The 20,176-nt window shown below is 42.9% G+C and overlaps 1 long non-coding RNA gene across 2 annotated transcripts in view; it reads right to left on the bottom strand.

Annotated features, from left to right (window-relative positions):
• The window catches only part of LOC121288796, an 88,877-nt gene extending 68,725 nt beyond the window's left edge, over nucleotides 1-20,152 (bottom strand). Inside the window, exons 1-3 of one of the 2 annotated variants that reach the window (XR_005945453.1) lie at nucleotides 19,882-20,152; nucleotides 18,081-18,303; nucleotides 6,868-7,014 (exon numbers count right to left, since the gene is read on the bottom strand). This is a non-coding gene — a long non-coding RNA (uncharacterized LOC121288796). The remainder of the gene's footprint in view (nucleotides 1-6,867; nucleotides 7,015-18,080; nucleotides 18,304-19,881) is intronic. The other variant, XR_005945454.1, reaches the window with a different exon arrangement.
• Nucleotides 20,153-20,176: the final 24 nt, after the last annotated feature.

The raw sequence follows: 20,176 nt of genomic DNA, 5'->3' as shown, positions 1-20,176 counted from the left end.
CAATCTTAGTGTAATATTTGAGGTGACCTTCTGATCACATATTCGCTCCATCACTAAGACTGCCATCTTCCACCTCTGTAACTGTGCCTGACTCTGCCCTGCCTCAGTTCATCTGCTGCTGAAACCCTTAACCATGCGTTTGTTATCTTTAGACTTAACTATTGCAATGCACACCTGACCAGCCTCCCATATTCCACCCTCCTTAAGCTACTCCTGCAAAGGTCAGCCCTCATCTTAACTTGCAGCAAGTTCCATACAGCCTCACCCTTGCTGACCTAAATTGGGTTTTGATTAAGCAATACACAATTTTAAAATCCTTATCCTTGTTTTCAAACCCCTCTGGGCCCTCACTCCTCTCTTTCTTTGCAATCGCCCCCAGCCCCACAACCTTCCGAAATATATGCATTCCTAATAATTCCTCTAATTATGTCCCTTTTGAACATCCCCTATTTTAATCACTTCACCATTTGTGGCCATGCCTTCAACTGCCAAGGTCCTAAGCTCTGGAAAACCATTCTCCTCTCGTCCTTTAAGATGCTCCTTTACCTCTTTAATCAAGCTTTAAGTCATCAGTCCAAATAGCTCCTTATGTGTCTCAGTGGAAAATTTTGCTTGTTAATGCTCCTGTGAAATGTCTTGTTTCATTACATTAAAGGGTTATAAAAATATAAGTTGTTGTTGTTTTGCTTACTCCATTCATACCTCCATTACCTAGTCTCACTACTCTCAATACTGCCACCCAGCCTTCACGATCCTACAATCACTCTACTATCCTTCCTTCTCCTCACACTTTCACACACTACTATTTCAAATCTCACTTTCCCATAACCCACATTTTACAGACAGCACAGCAGCCATCTACAATGACAGACAAATTCTCAAGGCTCACTAACACACTCTCTCCTTTCTTGCAGGAATTAGTCACTTGCAACTTGAGAGAGGAGGCTGCCTTCAGAGAAGGTCCAGCCCATCTATACACCTTCTCCCCACAAATAAAACATGATGGCCATCATAGTCAGGGGTAGGGCCATGGCAAATGGGAACCCTGGAGGAGACATCATGCAGGGCTTTGTCTTACTTTAAGATAACCCAGGCTCCCTCTTTCATTTCAGGTGTTACAGATGTGGAGATGAGGGCAGCCTTCCCAATGATGCAGCATCACTAAGTCTCACTCTCACAAGCATCAGCTCAGATATTGTCACCAGGTATAACTTAAGAGGCTAGGCTAGAAGAGGAGTTTTCATGTGGTGAATCATCAGGCGTAAGTGTGCAAGTGCTAGAGCAATGGAATACCACAGGTACCAGCTTGTTGGAGGGTAAGATTACATTGTAGCTCTGCTGCAGAAAACTCAGATGCACACTTCACAGGACCTAGCCTACTAAAGAAAGTTGATGATCATATGCCAGGAAATACTAACTGCACTGGGAAGGCTGGCAGCAAGCTTGCACGCAATTGTTCAGAACATTGAAAAGTTCAGCTCCGACTTGTGAGGGTTTGGTGCTGGGCATGGAGACCATTCTGACGAAAATGAGCCAAGCTTTCAGCTTGAAAACACGACAGTGCTGCCCGTCACGATGGAGCCTCTGCTGACAGCTCTGATAGCTTCAACAGCTGCAGTTCAGTCGACCTCTACTTTGGCTCTGCGAGGCCAATTTTGACCTGGGCTTTCATGTGTCACAGCAGCCCTGTTCTTGTGCAGAGCCATAGGGTGAGCAAGTGTCATCCCAGGAGAGCAGCCTTGGCTCCATGGGAGACACTTCTATCCTCTCAATGACAGCAGCCTGCTCCCCCATCAGCTGCTCTGTCAGTCCCCTTGTCAGTACCACAGAGCCTGCTGGTCCAGACTGCCTTGGCCCATGCCCAAATGATGCAGTCTGCAGCTAGGCTCTCTTGGTCCAGAGCTGCCAGAGGTCTCCTCCATGGCTATCTGAAGTGTCCTCAATTGAAACTCAGCAGCCTTCCATTTCCCAAGCTGCAGCCATTGGAGAAAGCACTTTGCAGGAGCATAGGATAGGGAAAGGACAACACAGCAGACACTAAGAGCTGGCAAGAGTGATTCTTAATTATTTGTGTTAACTGTTAGCTAGAGATGTAATTAAGTTGCTTGATAGAATTTTTTTGTTCAGAATTTGATGATACTGTTTATATTTGTGGTGAAGTGAGGGCAAGACACATAAAGCTAAACTGAAGGAAAGCAATGAATAGCAGTAGTAAGATTGGTGTTCAGGATTGTGGGACAATTGATGTATTGAGAATTGGAGGGATGGCTTGAGTGAAGCACTCTTTGATGATCTAGTCCCTAGGAGTTCTGATAGCTGGGGCCCTAGCAGTCCGTGCTTCTCCTGCTCTTTTTGCTTCATCTACAGCTCCTACAGCAGCTCTTGTTCCCCCGGGTGGCCTTTCATGATGGAAATGTTGTGTAGCATACAGCAACCACAAATCTTGATACCTCTATAGAGGTGTAATGCTCAGCTCCTCCAGAACAAACCAGGCAGTAGAAGTGTTGTTTGAGCATAATGATTGTTTTCTTGATATTTTAGGTAGTGAGACGGCCTTGTTGTAAGCTTGTTCTGTAGCTCTGCCCTGATTCCTGACAGGGATGATAAGACATATTTGTTGCCAAGCAGGGGGTCTCCAAATTGACCCCCTCCAGTTTGGTTGGAATAAAGGCTGCATTGAGAACTGGTACAGGATGAAAACAATTATGAGTGCTACCAGGGTAGGATGCACAGACCTGCATGATGCACTACCTGTTGTACATTGAGGGAGTGGAATTCCTTGTAATTTATAGAATTGCCAGGCTGGTTATGGGGAGAATGCAATATGAACACAATGTAACCTTCCGAAGACTGTGAACAGGGACATGTCGCCGATGTCATCTTCTTCAGCTTGAAAGGACCACATGGCATAAAGGTTAAGGGCCCCAGTGATTTTGGCAGCCACATGTAATGCTGTCCATGCCCTGATGCAAAGTTCAAGTTGTGGTGGCAACAGGTGACCTAGCTCAGTGACAGACTCCTTGCTGAAGCAAAGGCAATTGAAACAATGGCCTGGATTTTTTGGTCAGCAGCACTGTGGTGGCACTCGCCACTGACATCGAATAAATCTCTGCACAAACCTACCACAATCCCCGTGGAGAGAATTTTGGCTGCCATGAGGGAGGATTCCCTCCTGGCGTAGACAGCAGCGAGGTTCAGCAGGATAGGCTAGTCTGGGCAAAAACGGTGTGGCTTACATCACTAATAAGCTTTGGAAAATCATAATTTTAGTAGAAATAATTAATTTTACAAAGTTAAAATTTTAAACATATCTTTACAAATTTAAAAATTTCAACATTTTTTCAAAATTAGTTTTTTAAAATGCAATATTATTGTATAAATCATTTTAAAAAGTGATCTTTAAAATCTCTGCTAAATCATGCTTAAAAAGTCATAGATTTTGCTTTTTAAACAAGATTAATCAGAAAATCAATCCATTTTAACTTTTAAAATGGTGTGAGCCTCTTCATTAAGTATTCATGAATTGAGAGGAGGCCCCTTATGCTTGAAAATACAAGTGTAAAATATAAAGGTGTAATTAATTCATAATTAGTGGACAATTAGCCCAAATTTGCACTGGTTCTCAACTGGCGCTTGAATTATCCCACTGCAATTTTCAGATTAGCACAAAAAAGTTACAGGGCCTCTCCAACATCACTACGTACTGCAAAATCCAGCCTATTACTTCTAAATTAAGCTAACAAATACACATTGTGGGCAAGGTCTCCTGTGCAATGCCCTTCTCCCCCTCTGTCTTGTCGCAACGGATTCTCTTCTCTGATGCATTACTTCCTGCTTCCCCTTTACCCATAGCCCGGACAGTCGCCTATCAGATTACCTATGACTGCAGTCAAACTATTTATGAGGCAACTGAAAACAGTGCAACGCCAGCAAAACCTTGTCATGTGCAGACAAATTGACTTTCCACAGTGATAAAACGCATAAAGAAACAACCAGAAGTTAACCAGCAGCCTGAGGTGACAAAGCACTAACAAATCTGTTAGTACTTCTTGATCTCTTTATATGGCGCAGGCTGTTGTTGTCCTTGTTGTTGGTTAGCACCACATGTCACTGAGTGAGTTCAGCAAGTGATGACTCAGGTGCAGTGCCATACAAAAACTTGGCAAAGGACCTGCACAGGCCCCTCAGTTAAATAACTTATTCACTTATTTAGATTCTTCTTGAATATGCTCTTGACACCATTGAAGAAGTCTGATCTACCTAGGTGCACAGGTGAATTATGGCTGCTTGGGAATGATGCCTGTGTCCTTTAAACGATAACAAGTGTCGCATGTTCAGTATAAGAGAAGAAGGAAATACGGGAAAAATTTATAAATGTAAAGAGCATAAAATTTGTATTTTTTATAATTTTAATTATTTTATAAATTCTGTTCTATGATGTTATGCATAATAGTGTTTTAGTGTATATATAATGCAAACAGTCCTCTCATTTTTATAAAATAATTATCTTTCTAACTGTTGTATAATTTAATTTCAAACAAAAACAGAAAATGCTGGAAAAACTCAGCAGGCAGAATTTTGCCCTTGGTGGGCGGGCAGGCAGCCGATCCCTGCCACCGAAGTGGGCCCTACCGCCGTTTTAAGTGGGCGGGCCAATTAAGGCCCGCCCAGCGGGAAGCGCTTCCTGTCAAAGTGCGCTCTTTCACGCATTCGTGCGAAAGAGTGCACATCTCCCTGAGACTAAGTGCTGTCTCAGGGAGATCACTGAAAGTTTTTAAACATCAAGAATAGACAAATAAAAAATTTATTAACATGTGCCCCTCATGTGACGATGTCACACAAGATGGGATATGTTAATTAAAAGGGCATCAAGTTTATTAAACATTTTAAAAACGGACATGAAACCTCATCCCGCCAGTGGATGAGGTTTCATGTATTATCAGGAGCCCGCTGGGGCTCCTGGCCTGCCCGCCAGCCTTAAGTTTGGACGAGCAGGGCATTTAATGAGCTTAATTAACCTGTCAATGGCCTCAATTGGCCATTGACAGGTCAGCAGGCAGACAGCTGATTTCACTATCCGCCCGCCTTCCTCAATATTTAAATGGACCGGGATGACATCGGGGGTTCCTCCCGACATCATCCCATGTCATTTTTGCGTCGGTGAGCGGGCCCCGCCCCCAACTCACCAACGGAAAAATTCTGGCCAGCAGATCTTACAGCATCTGTGGAGAGAAGAAAAACAGAGTTAATGTTTCGAGTCCTTATAACTCTTCTTTGGAGCTCAAAACGTTGGCCTGAATCTTCTGGTCGGCATGCAGAGGCGGGCCCCACTCACCGATACATAAAATGACGTGTGGTGACGTCGGCCATGCGTCCCAGTGTCACCAAGCGCCGTTCCAATCTTCAGTTCAGCGGGCGTGCACCAAAGTCGGCTGCGCACCTGCCGAACTGTCAAAGGCCTATTAAGGTCATTTAACAGCTCATTAAACTAATTGTCTAGACTGCCCGCCCAATCTTAAGGTTGTTGAGCAGGCGAAGAGCCCAGGCAGCCTTTGCATTTATGAAACCTCATCCATGATAAAAATAACATTTTTAATTAAAATTCTTTGACATGCCCCAGATCATGTGACACTGTCACATGAGGGGACGTCTGAAATTTTTTTTTCTTCATTTAAATTTTTCATAATCAAAGTAATCTTCCTGAGGCAGCTTCATGCCTCAGGGACGTTTCTGCGCTCTTTCGCGCGCATGTGCGAAAGAGCGCAGGCCCCAACTCTCCCTCCTCCCCCTGCCCGCACAGGGAGCGCTCAGCGCTTCCGGGTGCGCATCACGCTGGGTGGACTTTAATTGGCCTGCCCACGTAAAATGGTAGCACGTAGCTGATAGCAGGCAGCGATCAGCTGCCTGCCCACCCGCACTTGCTCCGCCCCCCTGACAGGGAAAAAATTCTCCCCGTTAACTGTTTTTTTTCTCTCCGCAGATGCTGTTAGATCTGCTGAGTTTTTCCAGCATTTTCTGTTCTTGTTTCAGATTTCCAGCATCCACAGTATTTTGCTTTTATCTTATAATTTAATTTCAATTGGATCACCACAGTATACATATCATACAGTTTTGGTATGATTTTAATACTGCTCCTGCGCTATTGATGCGCTTTTAATGTACTAAATGTTACTTTCAGATATCAAAAACATTTCATGATGTGTTAATAATATTGTTGCTTTCTTTACATAGTTAAGGTAAGTTATCTAACATGTTTGAGACATTATTTACAGCTGATATTAATTTAATATGCATGTATCAATTCATATATGTAAAATATGTATTTGGTAATTTTATTAATCCTGAATTTTCTCTTTATTCAAAATAAACCATCAACCTCTCTTTTTCTTGATCACAACCTTTGTAACCTTTGCCTATTGTATATGTATGGTAATATTATGCATTATCAGTCATTATTCTGAACTTTCTTTCTCGTATCTTCAAGCTGCAAAGAAACCACCCCACACAACGTTCCTGTTCCCTATATTACCACTATGTTGAAATTAAAATTCATTGCATATTTTTACTCTAACTCACCCTTTCCCAGGATTTCAGAACCCTAAGATTTGTTAAGGCCCTCTGTATTTCCTTATGCAACCTTCAGGCTTTCAAAACCCAAACTTGGTGTGCTCTAACCACAGATGCCAGATTTACATAATTTTCTCTCTAGGTCTTTTCATACTAGATGGTATCTTGCATTGTGGAGTTAAATCTTCAGCTTGGTTTCTTAATAATAAAAAAAGTATATTGATAGTACTTCATTGCAACATTCATTCTTTTTCCATATTAAGTAAATAAAATCTCAGTATTCATGAAATGTTGACTTACAGCCACCTATATTCCATGGTGTTTCTCATCTCTGCACTCATTCCTGTCTGTCCCCCTCATTATTTCTCCTACTGCTTCTTTGTCAATCTGCTATTCATCTGTGACTTGTGAGCATCCCGCTTCCAACTATTATGCAGTGCTGAGCAACTGTAAAGAAAATGAAAGAAAGGAGGACTGTAAGAAGTAGTCTATTTAACCTAACCAATGACGGACGGGACTGGGCAAAATCAGGGCAGTAAACATTGCTTCTCCATCCAGAAAATGCTATGGATAGTGAGAGGATTGAACAGCTGAAACTGATACGAATAAAAGCATTATAATAATATCCCGGAGCCAGATGTGACAATCATATATGTCTTGTGGTGTTCACAGTTCACAAAAATTTCCAGACATCTGGAGAGACCACATATTAATTAGTACTCCAAGGTCATCTGAGGACACCTGTCTTGAATAGAATATTGGTAATTATGGAAGAATGGCACCACAAAATTAAGAAAAGGGGTAATTTCTCTAAATTCAAAGCTTGAGATTGTAACAACAACTTGAATTACAAAAGTGAAATCTAGCTAAATAAGTGATCCATACACCTGTGTGGGCAACCTATTGAAACGTTACATTTTATTAGCAAATTTGAAAAGTTTAATTTTGCTTCTATGCCAAAGTTGCTTGTTTTTCCTGTACCGATTTTCATGTTTAAAGGCTTGGGAATTGTTCTCTGCATTACTATTGGTTGATAAACTGCAAATCCACCAATCACAAAGCCAAACAGGTCAAACTGTTGGACAAGAAGAAACCAATTTCATGGGATCTAGTTTATGAATTTTCAATTAATGAATGGGAAGGAGCCAGAAAAATCAGCCATAGAGACTGTGACCACAGATGGTAGAGAGTCGGCACATTGGGTGAATCCAGAGGAAGATCAATTACAGTGGATAAGGCCAATGGGTGAGTGGCGACAGTTAGTTTGTCCAGTGGGAGGGCACCTTTAGGGGCTAGAATGGGTTGGCTGTCCTGGTGGGTAAGTCCAGCCTAATTATAAGTTGTACTGAGATGATCTAGAGCAGTTCAAATAGTTATCTATCTACTACCACTTTAAGATTTCATAGAAAATACATTAACAGTGTGAATATTTTAGTAATGAGTTAACCTGTGATATCTCTTACTAACAATGTGAACTGCTGTTGCTTCCAAATTCTGTTAATTGATAAAGAATACCTGAGATGTAAATATTGCCATACAGATGTCAGTCAAGATTTCATAATTCCAATTGAAAAACATTCCCACAAAATTTGATGGAACCCTGAAAAAAATCCATCTTTTTCCAAATAAATATAAATGATTTAAATTATAACAAGGTGACTTTTCCTTTGTGACTTAAGAAAGCTGAAAGCTTCCTTGAAGTAAGTTACATGAAAATTGCTGTGTGACTTAATGAAGCAAGCTTCATTAAAGCCTGTACAGGAAGTCTGTTTAATCATTACACGGGGCAAATTATAATCTCGTATATGTGAGAATTCAATGAAACATCAAGAATGTCCAAATATCCTTAACATTATTTTTTAAATGCATTACCCGCCCTCGATCTTTTTGTAGATTTTTATGGCAGCTATTCCATAATCTAGTCCTAGGGATTGATGTAGGGCAGGTGAAGTGTGTTTCAGTAGAACATCTAGGTGTTCTAGTGATCATCATATAATTAGGTTAAAGTAGTTAGGGAAAGGGAGAAGTTAAAGATTAAATGTGAAAATGCCCAGTTGGAACAGAGCCACTTTCTATGATTACAGAAGGGATCTAACACAGGTGGACTAGAAACAAAGATTGGACAGGTAAACAGCAAATAAGCAATAACAGGTCCTCAAGGTGGGGATAGTCTAGTACAAACCAAGCATATTCCCATAAGGGGGAAAGACGGAGCATCAAAGCTTGAGCTCCCTGGAGATTAAAATAAAACAGAAAAAGGATATATTTGACAAATATCAGGTACAGAGTACAGTAGAAAACAGGCAGGATCAAGAAAGTAAAGGGAAAATGAAAAAAGTATGTAAGAAGGCAAAGAGAAAGTATGAGAAAAAATTTAAAGGCAATGTAAAATCCTTTATAAATATATACAAATAAAAGAATAGTTAAAGGAATGGAGGGGCATATTTAGGACAAAACAAGAAATTGTCTTGTGGAAATGAGGGCATACCTAAGTTTCAAACAGTACACTACAACTGTCTTTGCAAAAGAAGAGGATAAAGTTAATGCTGCAGTAGGAGAGAGGGAAAAGAGATATTGGATAGAATAAAGTTGCATAGAAAGGAGGTGCTAAATAGGTCGGCATCACTCAAAGTTAACAAGTCCTCTGGTTCAGTTGGGATGCATCCTAGTTTGCTGAGAGAAGCAAGGGTGGAGCTAGCAGAAGCTCTGAGTACAATTTTTTTAGAACTCTGTGGATATGGGAGTGGTGCCAGAGGACTGGAGGATTGTAAATGTTCAAAAGATAGGAGAGGAATAAACTTGGGGATCGAACTAGAGACCAAAGACCATTGTGAAAAACAAAATTAAGTTTCACTTTAAGAAGCCTGAGTTAGTAAAGACAACCAGCATGGATTTGTTAAAGACAAATTGTGTCTGACTAATCTTACTAAGTTCCTTGGTGAAGTAATAGAGAGGATTGATGAAAGTAGCATAGTAGATGTTATGCATGGACTTTGAAAAGGAATTTGATAAAGTACTATATAACAGACATATTCAGAAAATAGGGACAGTGGTAAACTTGGATACATAATAGCTAAGGGACAGAAGGCAGAGAGCAGTGGTGAATGGAAGTTTTTCTGAATGGAGAGATGTATGCAGTGGGGTCCCCAGGAGTGGTATTAAGACAAATGCTTTTCTTGTTCTATATAAATGATACATAGGGATAGGGAGTAGAATTTTGACGTTCCTGGGTAATAAAAAAAACTCGGCAATGTGCTAAATACTGATGGGGAAAAATCTGGGGTGTGGATCCAAATCAGATAGCTCTTTCAAAGAGTTGATACAGGCATTACAGACCGAATGGCTTCCTTTTGTATCTTAAGATTCTATTCCCTCCTCTCAATAACATGCAGCATTCCCCCACCAAAGAAGTCAGAGAAGTGACCTCTCCTGAGAACACAAGAAACAGAAGCAAGAGTAGACCATATGGCCCATCAAGCCTGCTCCTCCATTTAATAAAATCATGGCTGATCTAGGGCTTCAACTCCATTTTCCCACCACTCCCTATATCCCATAATTCCAAAGAGATCAAAGATCTGTCTATCCCAGCCTTAAATGTATTCAACAATAGAGCATCCACAATCCTCTGCAATAGAGAATTCCAAAGATTCGCAGCCCTTTGAGTGAAGTAATTTCTCCTCATCTCAGTCCTAAATGATTGGTCCATTATCCTGAGGCTGTGCCCCCGCCCCACGTGTTTTAGGCTCTCTGACCAGCAGAAACAATCTTTCAGTGTCTACCCAACAAAGTTTTGTAGGTTTCAATGACATCACCTCTCATTCTTCTAAATTCCTGAGTCCTGAGAATATAAGCCCAGTTTACTCAGCCTCTTGTCATAGGACAACCCCCTCATTCCAGAGACCAATTTAATGAACCTTCGTTGTACCACCTCCAATGCAAGGATATCCTTTCTTAAATGTGGAGACCAAAGCTGCACACATTATTCCAGATGTGGTCTCACTAAAACCTTGTACAATTGTAGCAAGACTTCTCTATTCCTGTACTCTAATCCTCTTGCAATAAAGGCCAACATGCTACTTGCCTTCCTAATTGCTTGCTGCACCTTCATGCTAACTTTCTGCATTCCTTGTACAAGCATACCCAAGTCCCTCTGAACATCCACAAATATGTTTCACACCTTTTAAAAAATTCTGCTTTTCTATTCTTACAACCAAAGTGCATAACTTCATACTTCCGTACACTTATTCCATCTGCCATCTTGTTGCCCATTCACTCAACCTGTCCATATCTCTTTGCAGCCTCTCTGTGTCATCCCCACAGCTTACCATCCCAACTAGCTTGGTATCGTCAGCAAACTTCGATAACCTTCCCTCTGTCTCTTCATCCAAGTCATTAACATAGATTGTAAATAGCTGAGGCCCCAGCACCAATCCTTACGGCACTCCACTACTCACTACCTGCCAACTTGAAAAAACCCTGTTTATGCCCTCCCTCTGCTTTCTATCCATTAACCAATCCTCTATCCCTCTAACATCTTTCTAGTTCACAGACGCAAAATATTTGTTCAATACCTCTGCTATTTCCTCATTCTCCATGATAATTTCTCCTGTCTTTTCTTTTAAGGGACCAACTTTAGCTACTGTCTTCCTTTTTATATACTTTTAAAAGCTCTTACAATCTGTTTTTAGATTTCTGGCTACTTTATTTTTTCACTTTTTATCAGCTTTTTGGTGGCCCTTAGCTGGTTTCTAAAACACTACTAATTTTCAGACTTGCGACTATTTTTTGCAACATTGTAATCCCCTTCTTTTAATCTAATACTATCTTTAACATCTTGAGGTTATCTATTGTTATGGTTTAGAATTGTTTTATTTGTGAGTGCGCTCAGCAGTGAAGATATCTACTAAAAGTTAGGCAAGCCCATTTGTGAAATGTTATGGCTCACAGTTTACTTCAAACTGAGGCAATGATAACTAAATCATACCAAACTCATTAAACCAGTAAAGTCTCTATACATTTTGAGACTGACAGGTGACAAGGTGACAAAGTGGCAGGGGGGTGGGGGTGGCAGGGGGGAGGGGGGCATTAGGATTAGTGGCAGCTGGCTTAACTGACAAGCTGAGCGGTGAATCAGTGAACTGGAAAGATGTCAGAGGGACAGTTTCCCACATGGGGAAGCACAGGGAGAAAAAGGATAAAGCAACACATGGATAATCAGATTTTAAACAAGAGACAGTGAGGTGCAGACTTGGGTTTGCAGCTGGGAGTGAAGATGTAGGAAGCAAATTATTACAGTTAGAAGCAATATAGAAAAGTAGGCAATAGCAAAAATAGGTTTCCAGGCTCACAAACTGTATATTTTGTTTTCCCATTCTTCAAAGAGAGAAGTTAAAATTGAGTGAAGTGAGCAAGGTTTGTTTACAGTTGTTACTCTGTATGTTCGTTTGCTGTCCAACAATTAAAGCTGCTTGATGATTCATTTCTGTCTTTGTCTCATTAGTGTTTCTCAGTGTACCTTACTGAAAGATCAAAGAAGTGCACATGCAAAAGAAAGAGTCCTGTACAGATTGTAAAGGGGAAGTGGGTGTGGGGGAAGGTGTCCTATAGTTAAACCTAGCGTTATGCCGTCATGTAATTATTTATTCAACAGTATGAGGACATTTCTGAGCGTAAGTCACAACACTTACAGAAATAAGCAGCACTGCTATACCTAGGGAATATCTAAGGCATACCTGAAACTGGCAACATAATAAAGTACAGTAAAAGAAAGGGCCATGTGTTGCATTAGCTGCATTAGCTTCTCAGGCCATGTACACTTCATTATGCTACAGATTCCACCAATCTTAGACAATTTTCTGAGGGAGGCAACCAACAATAGAAATCACTGAGCAAGTAAAGCTGGCTGAAACTTGTCCCCTGTTGTTAAAGCTAATCAATCAAAAGTGCAAGATATTTATTCAATCTCATTGCACACTGGTCAATTTTTATCAGTTACCTTCTAGATGACTCAGCAGCAGAGGAATCAGTGTGTTCAGTACACCACTTGAGAATGCTGTGCATAGTTCTGATTTCCATTTTACAAAAAGGTTATAGAGGCACAGAAGAAAGAGCAAAAAAGATTTAAAATAGTGATACCAGAGCTAAGGGGTTATGGATGAGAAGTTGGGAATCTTTGCCTCTGATTTTTTTTTTTAGCATTACAAGAGCCCTGGGGCTCCAAAATGATGTTCTCGGCTTGTGGGGTGTAGAGCACTGAATGACATATTGGGGAGGGTGTAGGGAGTGAACGTCTACAGGAAGTATGCAGAATAGTCAGATCATGACTTTAATCAGACAGCAATGCTGATTTCAAGCCAACGATGCCATTTTGGAACAAAACAAAAATAACTGGAAAAACTCAGCAGGTCTGACAGCATCTGTGGACAGGAAGACAGAGTTAACATTTCGAGTCTGTATGACTCTTCATCAGAACTAAAGAGAAATAGAAATAAGGTAAAATATAAGCTGTTTAAGGGGGGTGGGTCAGGTGGAGCTGGATAGAGGACCAATGATAGGTGGAGGCAAAGGAGAGATTGCCAAAGATGTCATAGACAAAAGGACAAAGGGGTGTTGATGGTTGTGATATTAGCTAAGAAATGTGCTAATGGTGACATTAAGGGTAGAAAGCAGGATGAGCAGGTGACGATGGCCCTAGTGGGGGTGGGGTGGGGGGAAGGGATCGAAATAGGCTAAAAGGTGGAGATAAAACAATGGATGGAAATACATTTTAAAATAATAATATAAATAGGTGGGAAAAGAAAAAATTATTTAAAAAAAATTATTAGAAAAAAGGGGATCGGAAAGTGGGTGGGGATGGAGGAGAGAGTTCATGATCTAAAGTTGTTAAACTCAATGTTAAGTCCGGAAGGCTGTAAAGTGCCTAATCGGAAGATGTGCTGTTCTTCCAGTTTGCGTTGAGCTTCACTGGAACATTGCAACAGGCCAAGGATGGACATGTGGGCATGAGAGCAGCGTGGTGTGTTGAAATGGCAAGCGACAGGGAGGTCTGGGTCTTGCTTGCGGACAGACCGAAGGTGTTCCGCAAAGCGGTCGCCCAGGCTGCGTTTGGTCTCTCCAATGTAGAAGAGACCATTTTGGAGCTCAACGTGGAGAACTCATCCAAGTAACCACAATAAGTCACTGAAGGCTAACATACAGGTGCAGCAGGCAATTAGGAAAGCTATGTTGGCTTTTATCGCAAGAGGATTTGAGTACAGGAGTAACAAAGTCTTGCTTCAATTGTATAGAACTTTGGTTAGACCACACCCAGAGTACTCTGTGCAGTTTGGTTCCCTTAGGAAGGATATTATTGCCATAGAGGGAGTGCAACAAAGGTTCACCAGGACAAAAACAGAATTACCTGGAAAAACTCAGCAGGTCTGGCAGCATCGGCGGAGAAGAAAAGAGTTGACGTTTCGAGTCCTCATGACCCTTCGACAGAACTTGAGTTCGAGTCCAAGAAAGAGTTGAAATATAAGCTGGTTTAAGGTGTGTGTGTGTGTGTGTGTGTGTGTGTGTGTGGGGGGGGGGGGGGGGGGGGGGGGGGGGGGCGCGGCGGAGAGATAGAGAGAGAGAGAGAGAGAGAGTTGGGGGGGTGGGGTGTGGTTGTAGGGACAAACAAGCAGTGATAGAAGCAAATCATCAAAAGATGTCAACGACAATAGTACAATAGAACACCTAGATGTTAAAGTTAAAGTTGGTGATATTATCTAAACAAATGTGCTAATTAAGAATGGATGGTAGGGCACTCAAGGTATAGCTCTAGTGGGGGTGTTCTTTTTTAAATTTATTTATTTATTTATTTTTATAATGGAAATAGGTGGGAAAAGGAAAATCTTTATAATTTATTGGAAAAAAAAGGAAGGGGGAAACAGAAAGGGGGTGGGGATGGGGGAGGGAGCTCACGACCTAAAGTTGTTGAATTCAATATTCAGTCCGGAAGGCTGTAAAGTGCCTAGTCGGAAGATGAGGTGTTGTTCCTCCAGTTTGCGTTGGGCTTCACTGGAACAATGCAGCAAGCCAAGGACAGACATGTGGGCAAGAGAGCAGGGTGGAGTGTTAAAATGGCAAGCGACAGGGAGGTTTGGGTCATTCTTACGGACAGACCGCAGGTGTTCTGCAAAGCGGTCGCCCAGTTTACGTTTGGTCTCTCCAATGTAGAGGAGACCACATTGGGAGCAACGAATGCAGTAGACTAAGTTGGGGGAAATGCAAGTGAAATGCTGCTTCACTTGAAAGGAGTGTTTGGGTCCTTGGACGGTGAGGAGAGAGGAAGTGAAGGGGCAGGTGTTGCATCTTTTGCGTGGGCATGGGGTGGTGCCATAGGAGGGGGTTGAGGAGTAGGGGGTGATGGAGGAGTGGACCAGGGTGTCCCGGAGGAAGCGATCCCTACGGAATGCCGATAAGGGGGGTGAAGGGAAGATGTGTTTGGTGGTGGCATCATGCTGGAGTTGGCGGAAATGGCGGAGGATGATCCTTTGAATGCGGAGGCTGGTGGGGTGATAAGTGAGGACAAGGGGGACCCTATCATGTTTCTGGGAGGGAGGAGAAGGCGTGAGGGCGGATGCGCGGGAGATGGGCCGGACACGGTTGAGGGCCCTGTCAACGACCGTGGGTGGAAAACCTCGGTTAAGGAAGAAGGAGGACGTGTCAGAGGAACTGTTTTTGAAGGTAGCATCATTGGAACAGATGCGACAGAGGCGAAGGAACTGAGAGAATGGGATGGAGTCCTTACAGGAAGTGGGGTGTGAGGAGCTGTAGTCGAGATAGCTGTGGGAGTCGGTGGGTTTGTAATGGATATTGGTGGACAGTCTATCACCAGAGATTGAGACAGAGAGGTCAAGGAAGGGAAGGGAAGTGTCAGAGATGGACCACGTGAAAATGATGGAGGGGTGGAGATTGGAAGCAAAATTAATAAATTTTTCCAAATCCCGACGAGAGCATGAAGCGGCACCGAAGTAATCATCGATGTACCGGAGAAAGAGTTGTGGAAGGGGGCCGGAGTAGGACTGCAACAAGGAATGTTCCACATACCCCATAAAGAGACAGGCATAGCTGGGGCCCATGCGGGTACCCATAGCCACACCTTTTATTTGGAGGAAGTGAGAGGAGTTGAAGGAGAAATTGTTCAGCGTGAGAACAAGTTCAGCCAGACGGAGGAGAGTAGTGGTGGATGGGGATTGTTCGGGCCTCTGTTCGAGGAAGAAGCTAAGGGCCCTCAGACCATCCTGGTGGGGGATGGAGGTGTAGAGGGATTGGACGTCCATGGTGAAGAGGAAGCGGTTGGGGCCAGGGAACTGGAAATTGTTGATGTGACGTAAGGTGTCAGAGGAATCACGGATGTAGATGGGAAGGGACTGGACAAGGGGAGAGAGAAGGGAGTCAAGATAACAAGAAATGAGTTCTGTGGGGCAGGAGCAAGCTGAGACGATCGGTCTACCGGGGCAGTTCTGTTTGTGGATTTTGGGTAGGAGATAGAAGCGGGCCGTCCGAGGTTGGGCGTCTATCAGGTTGGAAGCTGTGGGAGGGAGATCCCCATAGGAGATGAGGTCCGTGACAGTCCTGGAAACAATGGATTGATGTTCAGTGGTGGGGTCATGGTCCAGGGAGAGGTAGGAGGAAGTGTCTGCGAGTTGACGCTCAGCCTCCGCGAGGTAGAAGTCAGTGCGCCAGACAACAACAGCACAACCCTTGTCAGTGGGTTTGATGACAATGTCAGGGTTGGACCTGAGAGAATGGAGTGCAGTAAGTTCAGAGAGAGACAGGTTAGAATGGGTGAGAGAAGCAGAGAAATCAGGCTTGTTCCTGGGATGGCAGCACTGTCCTATGAAGGGAGATTGGGGAAACTGGGCCTCTATTCTCTAGAGTTTTGAAGAATGAGAATAATAGATACCTACAGAATACTTAAAGGGATAGACAGGGTAAATGCAGGCAAGGTGTTTCACCTAGTTGGGGAGTCTAGAACCAGGGGGCACAAATCCAAAATAAGGGGGAAGCCACTTATCACTGAGTTGAGGAGAATTATTTTTTACACAGAGGGTTGTGAATCTTTGGAATTATCTACGCCAGTGGGCTGCGGAAGCTCAGTCATTGAGTATGTCTAAAGTAGAAATTGACAGGTTTGTAAAAGCTAATGACGTAAAGGAATATGGGGATGGTGTGACAAAAAGGCATTGAAGTGGATGATCAGCCATGATTGTATTGAATGGCAGAGCAGGCTTGATGAGCTGAATGGCCTACTCCTGCTCCTATGTTCCTAATTCCTTATTCACCAACAGTTCCACAGTTTACCTTTCCTCTGTCACTGATCATCACAGTGCTGGCCACAATGCAAAAATAAAAGCTGCCTCAGAATAATCATTCTAAACCAAATTTATGAATGAAATTATGCCACATTGCATACAAAAATCAACTAATCACCCTTGTATATTTCCTTTGTACCTGTCTTCCTTGTGCCTTAGCCTGTCCTAATGTTCCCATGCAGTGCTACCACAGTGGCTGCAACACAGCTGGTTAAAAGCTGCTGACTTTTAATTGAGGAGACTGCAGATGACCTTGAAGGATGACCTTGAGTAGCTCTGGGCCGAGAAGGCCTGGCTGTCCACTGAACCATAGGTGGCAGCAGTCTGGGCTGGCTGACTGACAGGTACCAGCAAAGGCACTGGTGGAGTGGCCATGGTGGGAGCACGAACGCTGCCATCCTGAAAGAAGACAGAATGTTCGTGTTCCATGGAGTCACTACCACTCCTTCAAGGCAGAACCTCAACGATCCTAGTGATCTCTTTTGAGGACAGATGATACCCTGCAAGCTCCTTTGCACATGGTAATCCACAATCATGATGACAGTAATCTGAGTTTGCATGGCAAGAAGCTGATCTGGCACAACAGCACTCTAAGCTTCCACAGCATCACTCATTTAGTGGCTTCTACATGTGCTGCAATAGAAGCTGAGACACGGCCATCAGACATGGTTGGGTCCACAAATGTGGAATTGGAGTTGGCCACCATTTCCATGCTGGAAAGGACAGACTCCAAGCTCCATGCAAAGCCCTGTGCCAAACTGGTGCTGAACTCCTCCATGCTCCTTGATACTGACCACAGGCTTTCTGACAGGCTTCCCAACGTACCAAGCATTTTGTTTTCCGAAGCCTGTTCATCAAAGTGCTCATCTGAGTCCTCTGCAACAGAACTTGTGTGCGACCTCATCCTCCAGCAAGCTGGCATCTGTGCTATCCATGTCCCCTGCCCAGTCTCATCTCTTGCAGATCCCACCTTTATGCTATCCTCCAAGCTGTGCACAGTATATTTGTGCTGGGGTCTGCAAGTGTGAAATTGAGTGATGTGTCTCTTTATTGTCTCTGTCTTCTTGCTGTTCCTCCACTGCCTGGCCATGTTGAACTTCTTGGGTATGAGAAAGGGGAAAAAATACCAGGGTAAAGTAGATTGGCAGGGGAAAATAAGAGGTTCATGCTTACACCATCTGTAGCTTGTAACTCAGAAGAGAGTGTGGGATGAGGGTGAGATGTAGTTTGTGAAAGGGAGGATTAGGTATGTGGTTACTTTCATCTTTGCCCATGGCTTCAGCAATGGTCATCTCAATAACATCCAGCACTGTCTCCTCCATGGACTTAAGAAATGCAGGTGCACCAGTTCCACTCCAATTAATTCCTGCCGCTTCCAGTTGTGTGCCAGCTTGTCCTGCAAGAGAGAGGAAAGTGTGTCAATGAGTGTTGTGTAATCTGTTTGGCTGATATGACTGTCATGGTTGATCATGGCTGTTGGTGTGCAAACTGAGAGATGTAGATGTGAAGTTTGCGGTAGTGCTAACTGTGTGAGGTGGAGCATATGAATATCAAGTTTGAGTCCTAATTTTTGGTAGGTAGGAATGGAGCTGTGGTGAATTGAGCAGCATTTGAGGCTAGTGGTGGAGTTGGTAGGATGTGGCATCTGAAGATGCATCACTGATTTTGATCACTTGTGTGAGGTTATTGAACTTCTTGCAACACTGCATCCAAGTCCTGGCATTGACTTTCATGGCATTTGATCCCACTGACTTCTGAGAGCCTCCTGATGTGTGTGGATATAGAACACTCTCCTCCTTTCCACCTTCTCTACCATGGCCTCCAGTGCAGCATCTGAAGACATTAGAGCCCACTCACTCATGTGCCATTCTTCAAAGTTTTGCAGGACAGTCACTTATGATGCCAGGACTTGTTCCATCCACAATGCAACTCTCCTTTAAGAGTGATGCTCACCACTCATGATAATGACTGTGCTGATCTGTCCAGCCAATCAACAACACACTTAGCACCAACTGGATGCTGAAATCATTAAAATAAGCAAGCTTTACCAAGTTAGAATTCTGTCTACAATGCAACCATTTCAGGGACTATCAAAGTTAGTGCACCTATCCCTGTCAGACTAACAGGCTGGGGCTTTTTTCTCTAGAAAAGGCTCCTGGTGACCTGATGAGAGGTCTTTTAGATTATGAAAACATTTGATAGTCTAAACTTTGAGAAAATGTTTTCACTTGTGAGCAAACTACCGGCCATAAATGAGTCCAATAGAGAATTCAGGAGAAATGTATTTGATCAGAAGACACTTCCTTATCCAGAAAGTAATTAGAATGTGTAACTCACTGCAACATTCTGTCATTGAAGTGAATAGCATAGACACATATAAGGGAAAGCTGGGTAAACACTTGAGCTAGAAACGATTGGAAAGTTATGCTAATGCATTTAGATGAAGAGGGGTGGAAGGAGGCACATGTGGAGCATAAACATTGGTTGGTCCCAGTAGCCTGTTTCTGTGATGTGCATCCCATGTAATACTTAATCATTTATGTTTACAACCCAAGCAGGAGGGTAACTCTGACATGAAAGATCAGTGAGAACACATGTAGTAGGGAAAGGTGTTGAAGACATAATGGAAACGGAGTTGAGAGAGGAAAACAGAGTGATGCTACAAAGCAAGGTTATAACAAATGAAGAGAAACAATACTTTACTGGATTATTAGTATCAGTATCCTCAGGGGGCATGCATGAGAGTTTTTCTTCGAGCTGGTTATTAAAAATGTTTGAGAACTAGTGAATTAACTTGCTTTCAATTAACTGTCAGGCTTGGCATTGTGTGTAAACCTTGAGCAATATAGGTCTAAAATGTATGAAAAAAATCCACTCCAGAGCTGCAATATTTTACCACAAGATATATCCATCCATCTCCAGTTCTGAAGGAAGGTCATTTAACTCTTGGTTCTTTCGCCAGAGGCTGCCTAACCTGCTAACTGTTTCCAGCATTTTCTGCTTTCACCTCGCAACTGTAGTACCCACTGGCGAACAAAGCATCCAAGTGAAGCAGGTATTCTCATACTCGAAGGTCGTCACCGGGGCAGGTTGTGTTGTACTCGCGACGATTACCGGAAACAGGACTGTGTGCAGGAAGATCACTTCCTTGAGCCCCTGAAGATTTTGATAACCAGTGTGAGGAGTAGCCGCGTGTGGAGAGAGGTTGAGCATAGCGTTCCAATCACTGCACTGTTACCAGGGTTCCCACTGTTTACTGCGGTGCTGGA

The sequence above is a fragment of the Carcharodon carcharias genome, chromosome 16, assembly GCF_017639515.1.
Source record: "Carcharodon carcharias isolate sCarCar2 chromosome 16, sCarCar2.pri, whole genome shotgun sequence".
In the NCBI taxonomy this organism is placed as follows: Eukaryota; Metazoa; Chordata; class Chondrichthyes; order Lamniformes; family Lamnidae; genus Carcharodon; species Carcharodon carcharias.
This window is presented reverse-complemented; position numbering and strand designations above follow the sequence as displayed.